The sequence below is a fragment of the Pyrus communis genome, chromosome 9, assembly GCF_041283825.1.
Source record: "Pyrus communis isolate YQ-2024b chromosome 9, ASM4128382v1, whole genome shotgun sequence".
Lineage (NCBI taxonomy): Eukaryota > Viridiplantae > Streptophyta > Magnoliopsida > Rosales > Rosaceae > Pyrus > Pyrus communis.
In genome coordinates this window covers 27,198,041-27,209,882 of record NC_142573.1, presented here as the reverse complement: position 1 = coordinate 27,209,882, position 11,842 = coordinate 27,198,041, and positions in this window count along the sequence as shown.

Genomic DNA, 11,842 nt, shown 5'->3' with positions numbered 1-11,842 from the left:
GAAAAATGTGCACAGAAAAGTATCTAATTTCACAAAATAAATGAAACCATATCAAATGTCATGATATAAACTCAGAACTCGAAAGTTTAAGCAAAACCCACTCTCAACAATGTTGTAAAAAATAAAAAAATAAAAAATAAAAAAACGCCTTTTCATTCATAATTTGAAGTAATCCAAAATTGCAAGCAATAAAACGCTCCAATCAAAAAAGCTCTGCAAGGTCATGAAATTGCCCATGAATATCGCCACAAATTGTCACTGGCATTTTCACAGGCATGCAAATAAATAATAATAAGTGTCTACCCATACAATTTGAAAGATCTACACCAGCGTCACCAATTCAAAATGAAAGACAATAATGACGCTTTTTTCCCATACCAAATGCGATAACAGTGAAATATGTAATGTAACACATATAATAAGACACTAAAGAAACCAAAATTTTCACCTGAGCATTGCTTTCACCCATTAGAATTTCCTTTACTTTCTCGCATAACGTTCTCACCTACAATGAAGCAATGAAGAAACAATCATGTACAGATAGACGGTAAAAGTCCCAGATTATACTTTAGTTCAGATAGTTTTGTATGTGTATCAGATAATTCATTTTGAAAAAAACAACTGCCTTATCTTAGAGTGGCAATACAACCGCCTTATCTATAGTCAATGGCTAAAATATTTATAGGATCCAATCCATTTTTAAAATAAATGAGAAGCATGTTATAAGACAATTTGGTTCTTCACCTAATCAGCTCAAAGTTCCCTCACCAAAATAAATTCTTCGAATGAAGTAACCCCTCTTTTTATGCCATCTATAACTAATTTCATGTCATTCAGAGAACGACATATTTACCATTTCCCGAGAGAGAGAGAGAGAGAGAGAGAGAGAGAGAGAGAGAGAGAGAGAGAGAGAGGGAGGGAGGGAGAGTTGCACATTAAAATCTTGAAAACAACAGAAAAAAGCTACAAAACTAGATGCATAAATACATAAAGTAATTCAAAAAACCAAAAAGTCACAAATTAGTCAAATGTGAGAAACCCAGAAGGATCTTCTTGGCAGAAAATAAATAAAAAAAATAAATTGTAGTAAAGATTTTTCAACTTTAATCAAATTGGAGCAATGGTTTAAAAATCCATTACTATTGGTCCCTCAATTGATCAAAATGTATAGTCATGGTTCTTTTCTTCAACTTCGTTAGAATTTTGTCAAAATAAGTTATGTTGAAAATACCATAATTGGGGTCCATCAACTAATAAAAAGGTGTAGCTATGGTCTTTTTCGTCAACTTTATTAAAATTTGTCAAAATGAGTTATGTTGAAATGATCATTGCTACGATTGGGTTAAAGTTTGAGGGACCATTGCTCCAATTGAGTTAAAGTTGAGGGACCGTTTCTCCAGTTAGAACAAAGTTGAGGGACCATAGCTGCACGTTTTGATAAGTTCAGAAACCAAAGATAATGAATTTTTAGTTAAGAGATCATTGCTCCAATTAAGTGAAAGTTAAAGAACTATTATTATAATTTACTCTAAATAAAAATCGTGAGAAGAATGGGCAAACATGGATCCTAGAAGGTCGTGAAATTGCCCATGAATATTGGTTGGAAGAATATGCAAATAAATAATAATAGCTGTATGCCCATATAATTTGAAAGATCCACACTGCGTTACCAATTCAAATGAAGGACAGTAATAACGCTTTTTCCCCATACAAAATGAAATAACAGTGAAATATGTGCTGTAATACAAACATAATAAGAGACTAAAGAAACCAAAATCTTCACCTGAACATTTCTTTCTCCCATTAGAATTTCCTTTGCTTTCTCGCATAACATTCTCACCTACAGTAAAGCAATGACGAACTGATCATGTACAGATAGACGGTTCACTTGTGCATAACTGTTTTGTATTACAAGTATGCTTTTTATTCGAGCTCTCTATGACAATTTATTGTACTGCTAGCTTGATTCAGGAACTAATTAAGATTGCTTTCAGCTGGTTTGGAACTTTCATCTGCCAAGTCTGCAAGGCTTTTGGTCAAACCATCTTCAATAGTTGGGCTAAAAGTTAAATTTTTTAGCCCATAAAATTTAGTTTTTAGCCCAGAAATAGTTTTTCTGCTCCAACCGTTCTAGCCTAAAATTTTAGCCCGGGATTATTAAAGAATGAACTTAGGCTATTTTTTTTTGTTAAATTAAATTCTTTTAAAAAAATAAACATGGAGACTATCGTAAATTAATTTTATGAACATTTTAATCTAAAAAAATTTAAATTCTGATAAATATTGAGTGGAGTCCACTTTGATTTATGGACTAAATTTTGGGGGGAATTTGGCATTGGTTTAACATTTAGCCCAAAATTTCCCCTTGGGTTGAAGTGGGTTTGGGGGAGGAATTTTGAGGGGTAATTTAGCTTTTAGCCCACAATTAGAGTTGGTTTCAGTGGTTTATACGTTCCTATGAGATTGACTCATCAGTGGTTTATACGTTCCTATGTGATTGACTCAATGGAGAAATTTGAGAATCTTGTACCATACTATATTTTTTATGAAAAGCTGATTTATACCTTCCTTTATCTTTCTGTATGCTTTCATTTGCAACTAATGCGTCCCACTTCTATGAAATAAGGTTTGTTGACAAGTTCTTTAAAAAATATATATGCAGGTAGGATTTCCTAGCTTGGACAAATTTTTTATGCATCTATTACACGAACTCCATAGACGGAGGTTATGGACACGGGAGAAAGTCACCGTATCCCGTATCTGACACGTTGAGGATACGGATACAGGGAAGATACGCATGGATACGCGCCCGATACGTATCAGAGTGAAGGGATACGTTTAGGACTGATGAGATACGCGTATCGTATTGTCCAGATACGAGTATCCTACTTTTCGGATACGTTTGAAACTAAAATAGGAGGATAATCAGAAGAAAAAAAAAAAATAATAATAATCACAATAAATCCGCACAGAATCATGATTCATCGAACTTAGTTAACTGAAATCACTCTAAAATCGAAGGATAATCAAAAGTAAAAAAAAAAATTCGGATTTACATCTCGAACCTCATAAATCACTCTGCTTGGGAGACTTTCACGAATCACCATTGACCGTCATCTGCAACTGTTTCGTCGTCTCCGTCTGCAACTGCTCCGTTGTCTCCATCTTCTTCGTCTACAACTGCTCCATCATCTCCTTCGTCCTTGTCTGCAACTCCTGGTGAGTGATGAGCTTTCGTTTTCACTTTGTTAATAGTTTCAAATCCGATGTTTTCCTGATCTTACTCCTCTGATTCAATCCATTCGAAGCCTTAATCTGATTCCCCGAGGACAAGTCACAAAACACATCTTTGAAACTGAAACTAAAAGCTTAGGCCTGGTTTGGTACTGAGGTGATTTTGAAAAAAAACTAGTATAAAAAAAAGCTGGGAGCTGTTTTTGTGTTTGGTAAACATTCGGCTTCAGTTTTTTTTCACAGTTTTGAGTGAAAAAAAGCCAAAAACAAGAAGCTGCAAAACCCAGCTTTGAAAAACCGGTTTTTTCTCACATCTGTTTTACATAAAAGTTTACCAAACACTATAATACTGTTTTTTTTTCAAAAGCACTTTTACAAAAATTTTTACCAAAAACTCTGTTGCTTTATTTCACAGCTGTTTATTCTCACAACACAGCAGAAGCAGCTTTTTTTAAAAGTATAGCAATACTAAACCAGCCCTTAATCTGATTAAAAAGCCTTTTGCTTTTCTGAAAGTTGAAACTAATATTATTATATCCATACCACTACCCACAATAATATATTATAAGACCCATTCCACTACCCCCATAGTCCATTCGAATCTGATGAAGCCTTTTGCTTTTCTGTTTTTAACTTTTTGTATTATTATAATATTATTGTGTTTTGTAAATTATAATATATTATTGTGTAGTGGTATGGATATATTTATTTATTTTTATTGATACATATTTTTAATTGCCGTATCCTTGAAGTATCGTGTTCTCGTTTTTAGAAATTTGACGTATCTCCGCATCGTGTCTTGTCGTATCCCCGTATCCATGTCCATATCCATGCATCATTGTGATTTGCTAACATATACTTAGAAGACTAAGCAATAAAAAGCAATAAAACAAAGATTGACTTCAAAATTTTGAAAATGTTCCGTTAGAGCATATCTAATCCCGCTCTCTGTTTTTATGTCAATTTTAACTAAAAAAATCGTTTTAGAAGCTCTTTATAAAAATTGTACTTCAACCATGCTTCTGTTAAAATCCCACATCGGTGGTGGGAAAAAAAACCAAGGGGTTTAAATTGATTACCCCACTCTAACTAATACCGAAGTTTTTTGTGGTAAAGTCTCACACCTTACAAATTTGATATGTGGTAAAGTTGGAGACAATATCAATATCGTTAGAATGGGGCAGGCTCGGCAATCTAATAATCCAACAGCTTCTGATGTAGGGATTCATAATGATAAGGAGCCAATACGAATAGAACTTCTACACCAACCATGCCTTCTAGGAGCAAGATAGGTAGCACGGTTGGAGTTCGATTTTTCTCTTTTCCGCCAATTGTAATGAGCTGATCACCTAAGGAGTCCATTGGAGGTGCAGTATCTTTAAATAAGTGAGTGCTAATATTTCAGGGTTCATTTCACAAATTTGAAAACTTAAGATGAGAATGTCGGAGGAAACAGAGATCTGGGATGAAAAGTATGGTCCACTGCCGGCAGATTTATTTGGTTCTATCAGTTGTTTTCCTTCAGAAATTATAGTCTTGTAAAGGTCTATGTACTTTCTACTCCTTGGAAAGAAGTATTTGTCTACGAAGGAAACGAGGAACTACTTGTAAAGAGTAAGATAGATGTAAAAAGAGGTTATATGAGTTCAAATAAAATTTTCCTAAAATTAAACAGTAGCAATCCATCTAGCAAAATGTAGTGAATAAGCCGAATTTGAACTTCCCTAACTATCTTTGGATCATCGCCTATTGTCTTTTTCTTCCAATTTCATTGCCCATTGAGCCCCATGCCTTACAGCACGCCATTTACAAGTCCTTCCATTTACCGTTCACTAGTAAAAGGATTAACTAGTTTATAAAAAGCTAAATTGTAGTAAAGATCCTTGAATTATACTGAGTTTAGTTTTGGTCTCTAAACTCATAAAAAAAAAAAAAAGAATTTTTTAAATCTATGAAAAAGCATATAAACAATTTATAATAGTAGAGATAAAGTCTATATATGTCACAACCACTTAGTATTACGGTCTAGTAGTGTTCCTCTTCACTTGTAAGTGAGAGGTCTTAGGTTCAATTCTCGCCAAATGCGAGTTTGAACCACATTATTACTAGCCCATTGTGAGGCTAAGCACACCATCTCCCTTTTAATGTAGATAACATCGTTTTAAAAAAAAAGTCTATATATGTCATCATAATGGTTAATGAGAAAGGGATCCTCTATGGATCCATTCCTTCTAATTCACCAAGTCCGGAGGATCTGGACCATTGAAATTTGATCCGACGACTACAAACAGGGGCCCAAGAAACGGGACAATTTGAGGATGAAAGCAACAATAACTAGAGTTTAGAGATCAAAACTAAATGTATGGTATAGTTCAAAAAACTTTGTTACACTCAACTCTTATAAAAATAACAACTAGCATTCCCTTAATGACTGTCGAAATTTAAAATTTAATCGCTTGTGCTGTCAACTTTAAATAGAAAGATAAAGAAATGACGAATCTTCAAATTAATAAGTGGTTGTTCAATAGTAGTGGGTATTAGAAGAGATTATTTTTTAAAGAGAGATATTAAATCCACCCCATTGTTTAATTTTCTCACTACTTTAAATTAAATAGAATATTTTGTTGATAAATTTACCTCATATAAAATGACTTTAAAGGACCTAATCAAAATATTATTTTAACAAATGAAGACTTCTACATAAAATTGAAAATGAAACAAATGCTCGTCAACCCCACAGTCAACCGTGGCAGCCAACCCATCACCCAACTTCCAGGGACAAAGCTAGAATTTACTTTTAGTGGGAGCATCCAAAAAATCAACTAAGAAAACTTTATTAAAGTATGATTTATATTCAATATGATAATAGGAATGATTTTAAATGATGATGTATCGCAATTCTATGTTACAAAAATTTCTATATATAGTAGTGGAAAATGGAAAAGTGATGAGAAAAATATTAATATATGATGGGCGGAAGAGGAGTTCTTCAATTTGAATGACAAAATAAGAGTACTTTTGTTCATATAATATTTATATAGAGTATAAGTAGTATGTTAGATATTATATACATATATACTTTTTAAAGATAACGCGTGTATAGTATATAACTGTAGTCTGTAACTTAACAAACAAATTACTTGAATGGAAGCACCTGCCCCCAATGAGCCTTCATTGGCTCCGTTCATGCTCCCAGCCAACCCATCATTGGCTTGATGCCTTGGCTGAGGACGTCTGAGGCTAATTTAAGCATGGGACTGCCATGTTCTTGTGCTGGATATGATGGAGTTGGAGTTCTTTGTGCACTTCATGTTTCCTATCTCTCTCACACAATAGCTTGTTATATTGATTCGAATTCGACGACTAAAAATTATGTACAGAGAAGGCCTAGATGGGTGGAGGTAGGAGACTTGGAGAGTCGTGATGGTTAGACTTGGCATTTTAAACCTAGTCCATTAACTCGACCCAACCCACCTATTAAAATTATTATTTGGATGCTCAACCGGTCGGGTTTTTAACGGAGAAAACTCGATAATCACTAGTTAAATAACGGGGCATTTTGTGTCTACCGCAAGATCCGTTAACGCTGGTGTGCGTAAATTTAATAAAGCATAAGACAATCGAATACAAACACACAATCGAATACCCAACAATCAAAGGAGATTGCTTTTTGCAGAAGCAGCTTATTTCAAAAAGCAATAATGAAGCAGAAGAACAAGGAGATAGCCGATAAACCCTCCTCGAAAGCAATATCCACAGCGAGGCACTGGTGGTCCACCTGCTTTCTGGCTTCGGGTTGGCTATACCTTTCTGGGTGGCCCACAATGTCCATTCCATCCTTCTCATACTTCTCATACTCTCCGTTTGATCTTGTGGGTACCTTATTCATTTCTAAATTTTAAATTTTTGAATTTTTTTTTTTAAAAAAAAAGAGATAACCGGTGGTAAACCACGATTATCGATCCCTTCCGGAGGCCGAGAAGACTTGCAGAGGTATTTCAGCCTCTCCCTGACCACAAGTCTAGCTTCCACACCAACAGCGAGTTTCGAACCCTACACTAGCAACGAGTTTCGAACCTGAGACCTCTAATTTTTAATTTGAAGGAAGCCTCGAAATCTGTCATTTACCACCAACTCGTGGTTGTTTTTTCAATTCTTTATGATTATATTGTTTTTTTTCATATATTTGTTTTGGGTTTTTGTTTGGAAACTATTATTAGCATTCCAAAAATCTTATTCTACACTCCTCATAAGTGTATTTTTCATTTGAATTATAAAAAGTTTTGAATTGCAAATAAGATTTTTAGAGTGTTAATAACAATTCATTTTTGTTTTTCTCTTGAAGGTTTTTGAACGCCTATATGTGATTCCTCTTTACAGCTAGCATAGGAAGGACCATGAACGATGGTCAATAAGTTATGCTTTTATTAGGAAACGGATCCGAGGTATCCTCTCGGGATCCTCCTAACCAGTGTTAGTGGGCTATTGGATTTTTATCCAACGGCTACAAACAGGAGGCCCTCTAAAATTTATAATAATTGTAGCCATTGGATAAAAATCCAACGGCCTACTAACACTGGTCAGAAGGATCCCGAGGGGTTGCCTTGGAGAGGATCCATTTCCCTATTATTATTCTGTTTGGTAGTTGAAAAACGGATGTAAAATGTGGGCTAGTGTGGGAAAATGAGATTGTCATTTGCTTTTTTTTAGCAACCCAGTACAAAATACATGTAATTAGTATTAGAATGTAAAATAAAAAATTTGTTAACGAGTGAAATGGGTTAAAAGGATGAGTCATTAGCTTAGCGAGTTAGGTTTTGGTGACCTATTAACTTAACAGGTTAAATTTAAATGACTCATTAACTTAACAGATTGGGTTAAAACTAACCTGAACCCAATAAAACTGACCGTTTACAAGTCTAGTGGTGGTCCTCTAAGATTTGGGACTGGGGTTGGTTCTGTCTGCTGGTGGGAAGGCACAGCTATGTTGTTGGGGGTGGTTGCGTGGGTGGATTTGGGGAAATCGTTATGTGGCTGATTTCTGCACACTCCAACATGTGGTTAGGATGAAATGTCGATTTAGTTCTTGAATTATCATTTCAGTGAAATTTAGGTCTCTGAATTATTTTTTGGTAAAATAAATCTCTAGATTCATTAAAAATTGTTAATTTCATCCCTACTATTATATTCAAAGCTAGTTTATTCAATTTTTCATCAATTTAAGTCACTTGACACACTTTAGAGTGTAATACTGTCATTTTTTCGCCTATAAGCCCTTAACATTTCATATAGATTGCGAATCTAACGTAATTTACCCTTTAAAGTTAACTTCATACACTATTTCTTTATGAAAAATACCAATCTAGCTTCCAATGTGTATTACATGCAAGTAATGTGACTTAAATTGATGGAAAATTGATTATAGTAACTTCGAATATGATATTAAGAATGTAATTGGCAGATTTTTATAATTCAAAGACATATTTTTTTGAAAAAAAAAAAAGTTTAGGGACCTAATAATCACTTAGGTGATAATTCAGGGACTAAATTGGTAATTCACGCTTTAATATATAATCTTATTTTAGCAAGGTTCTAAAAGACGCTAGACGCTAGTTAGACGGCAGGCTGGGACCTAGCACCTAGGCGGCTAGGCGGCTAGGCGGGTGCCCGGGCTGACTAGGCGGATGTAAGTAGATCTATTATATTTTGAGTAAATAAATGTCTGTTTATATTTAAAATATATATAATTTCATCATAAACTACAAAATAGTATGACATATATATAGTATGAAGTATTGGAATAGAAGAAAAAATATGGGGAATAAGCATATAATGTGTGTTCATTTAAGTATTCAATAAGTCTCTTACAATTTATTGAAAAATTAAAATACAAAATAAAAGTTATCTATTTTATGTTTAAGTGAGTTGCAACCTAGAAGGGTCTGGGCAAACTAGGTGGACACCTAGGCGACCTATGAGGGTGCCTCAACAAGTCTAGGTGCCATTTCTTAATTTTCAAACGTCTGAGCATTAATCGGAGCGGGGGCCAACAACCTAGCACCTAGACCTGGCCTAGACGACGCTAGGTGGGGATTTTTAGAACAATGTATTTCAGGAACAATGGTGGGTGTAAAAATAGTATTCTATTTTTCTTGAGTAATACTACATACCATTTATTTGTACCATTTTTGTATTATCTCTCTAATAGAGGTAAGGCCGGCTAATCCAAGTAGGTTTTATCTCTATTAGAGAGATGATACAAATAGGTGGTAAAAATATGATTTCTTATTTTTCTTACTGTTAATGGTGAATGGCAAAAATATCATGTGTCTAGAATGGTGGGTGACAAAATAAGTGGGGTGAGGAAATAAGAAAGAGGAGTGGACATAGTAACACTTTGTTTTTTGTTTTGTTTTTTTTTTTTTTTTTGTAATTTGCACTTGAGTATTAAATTTTCAACAACTACAATTTTCAATTAATTTCCTATATAACGACATAAGAGTAGGGGTGGGCACGGGCTAGGCTGGGTCGGGGATAGTAGATTCTAATATAGAAACCGGATCTAACCTGACCCAGTTGAAATGGGTTAGGTCCACGGGTCCTTGGTTTTTTTTTTTTTTTTTTGTTATATATATATTAAAAAAAAAACTAACATTTGCACAAATATATCATGTTATTTAACACTTCTTTTTACCACCATAACGATACATACATATATAGTTCTATTTATAATTCAGTGCCATACTTTACCTGCGGATATTTCAAAAAATAGGAAGAGCACATGAAGGTTTTGTTCCCACTTTAATTTCAACACCCCATATTTCAAAAAATAGGAAGAGCACATGAAGGTTTTGTTCCCACTTTAATTTCAACACCCCATATTTCAAAAAATAGAGAGAGCACATGAAGGTTATGTTTCTATAAGGAATCAGGATTCCAATAAATGAATATGGAAAAATTAGTCTCTGTTGAAACTTGTCCACAATAAAAGGAAAAAAAAAAAGTTTCTTGGTTGCAAATTATTTAACAAACCAGTGAAGCTCTTTCCACTAATATTAAGTTCTACATCAAAACAAGACTATACTCCAATCAACAGAAAAAGAACAGAAAAAAAAAGACGAAAACATCTGTAACTCACAACCAGATGCTACAGAACACCAATCGAAACTAAATGACTTCTAGAGTTTTTGTGACATCCCACATCACCCAGGGGAGTGATCCTTATATGTATATTCCCATCTCTACCTAGCACGAGGCCTTTTGGGAGCTCACTGGCTTCGGGTTCAGTAGGAACTCCGAAGTTAAGCTAGAAGGGGGCTAGAGCAATCCCATGATGGGTGACCCACTGGGAAGTTACTCGTGAGTTCCCAAAAAACAAAACCGTGAGGGAATGGTAAGCCCAAAGCGGACAATATCGTGCTACGGTGGTGGAGTGGGCCCAGGAAGTGATCCGTCCCGGGCCGGGATGTGACAATTGGTATCAAAGCCTAACCCTGGCCGCGTGTGTGCCAATGAGGACGTTGGGCCCCTAAGGGGGGTGGATTGTGACATCCCACATCGCCCAGGGGAGTGATCCTTATATGTATATTCTCATCCCTACCTAGCACGAGACCTTTTGGGAGCTCACTGGCTTCGGGTTCCGTAGGAACTCCGATGTTAAGCGAGAAGAGGGCTAGAGCAATCCCATGATGGGTGACCCACTGGGAAGTTGCTCGTGAGTTCCCAAAAAACAAAACCGTGAAGGAATGGTAAGCCCAAAGCGGACAATATCGTACCATGGTGTTGGAGTGGGCTCGGGAAGTGATCCGCCCCGGGCCAGGATGTGACAACACAATATTGTCCGCTTTGGGCTTACCATTCCCTCACGGTTTTGTTTTTTGGGAACTCACGAGCAACTTCCCAGTGGGTCACCCATCATGGGATTGCTCTAGCCCCCTTCTCGCTTAACTTCGGAGTTCCTATGAAACCCGAAACCAGTGAGCTCCCAAAAGGTCTCGTGCTAGGTAGGGATGAGAATATACATATAAGGATCACTCCCCTGGGCGATGTGGGATGTCACAATTTTACTGTAGATAGACCACAAAGAATTGCATCACTCCTGCTCCATATTTTTTTAATATTTTACTCTAAAACTAATCTCATAAGAAATGGCAATGCTAATAACATTTAGGAGTTTGTCTTACATGCCTGGTATCACTCTAAAGCAAGTCCACCAAGGACTTTTCCGCTGAGAGAATAAGACGCTTGCAAGTAAGACTGTCTTTAACAAGAGAAGCCAATTCCTCAACCTGCATTTCGGTAGCATTCTAGTATGAAATATCGAGATTCAAACATGAACTCCCGCACTCAAAGCATATCATACGTATACAAATGACAAAGATTGGTCTAATCTGATGCTTTGACATTATTTTCTAAAATTCTCTCAGAGGTGTCAATGTGCAGATTTAGCAGAAGAAATGATTTATGCAACAGCTCTCTTAAAATTACATAACCTTATATGGGGTTTGATATAAAGCTTACTGTTCGGGGTTTGAACCCTCCCTAGTCCCTACTCCCTAGCCCCTGCTTCCTAGTTTAGAGTAGTAATTTGGCTTTGTAATCAAAAGGC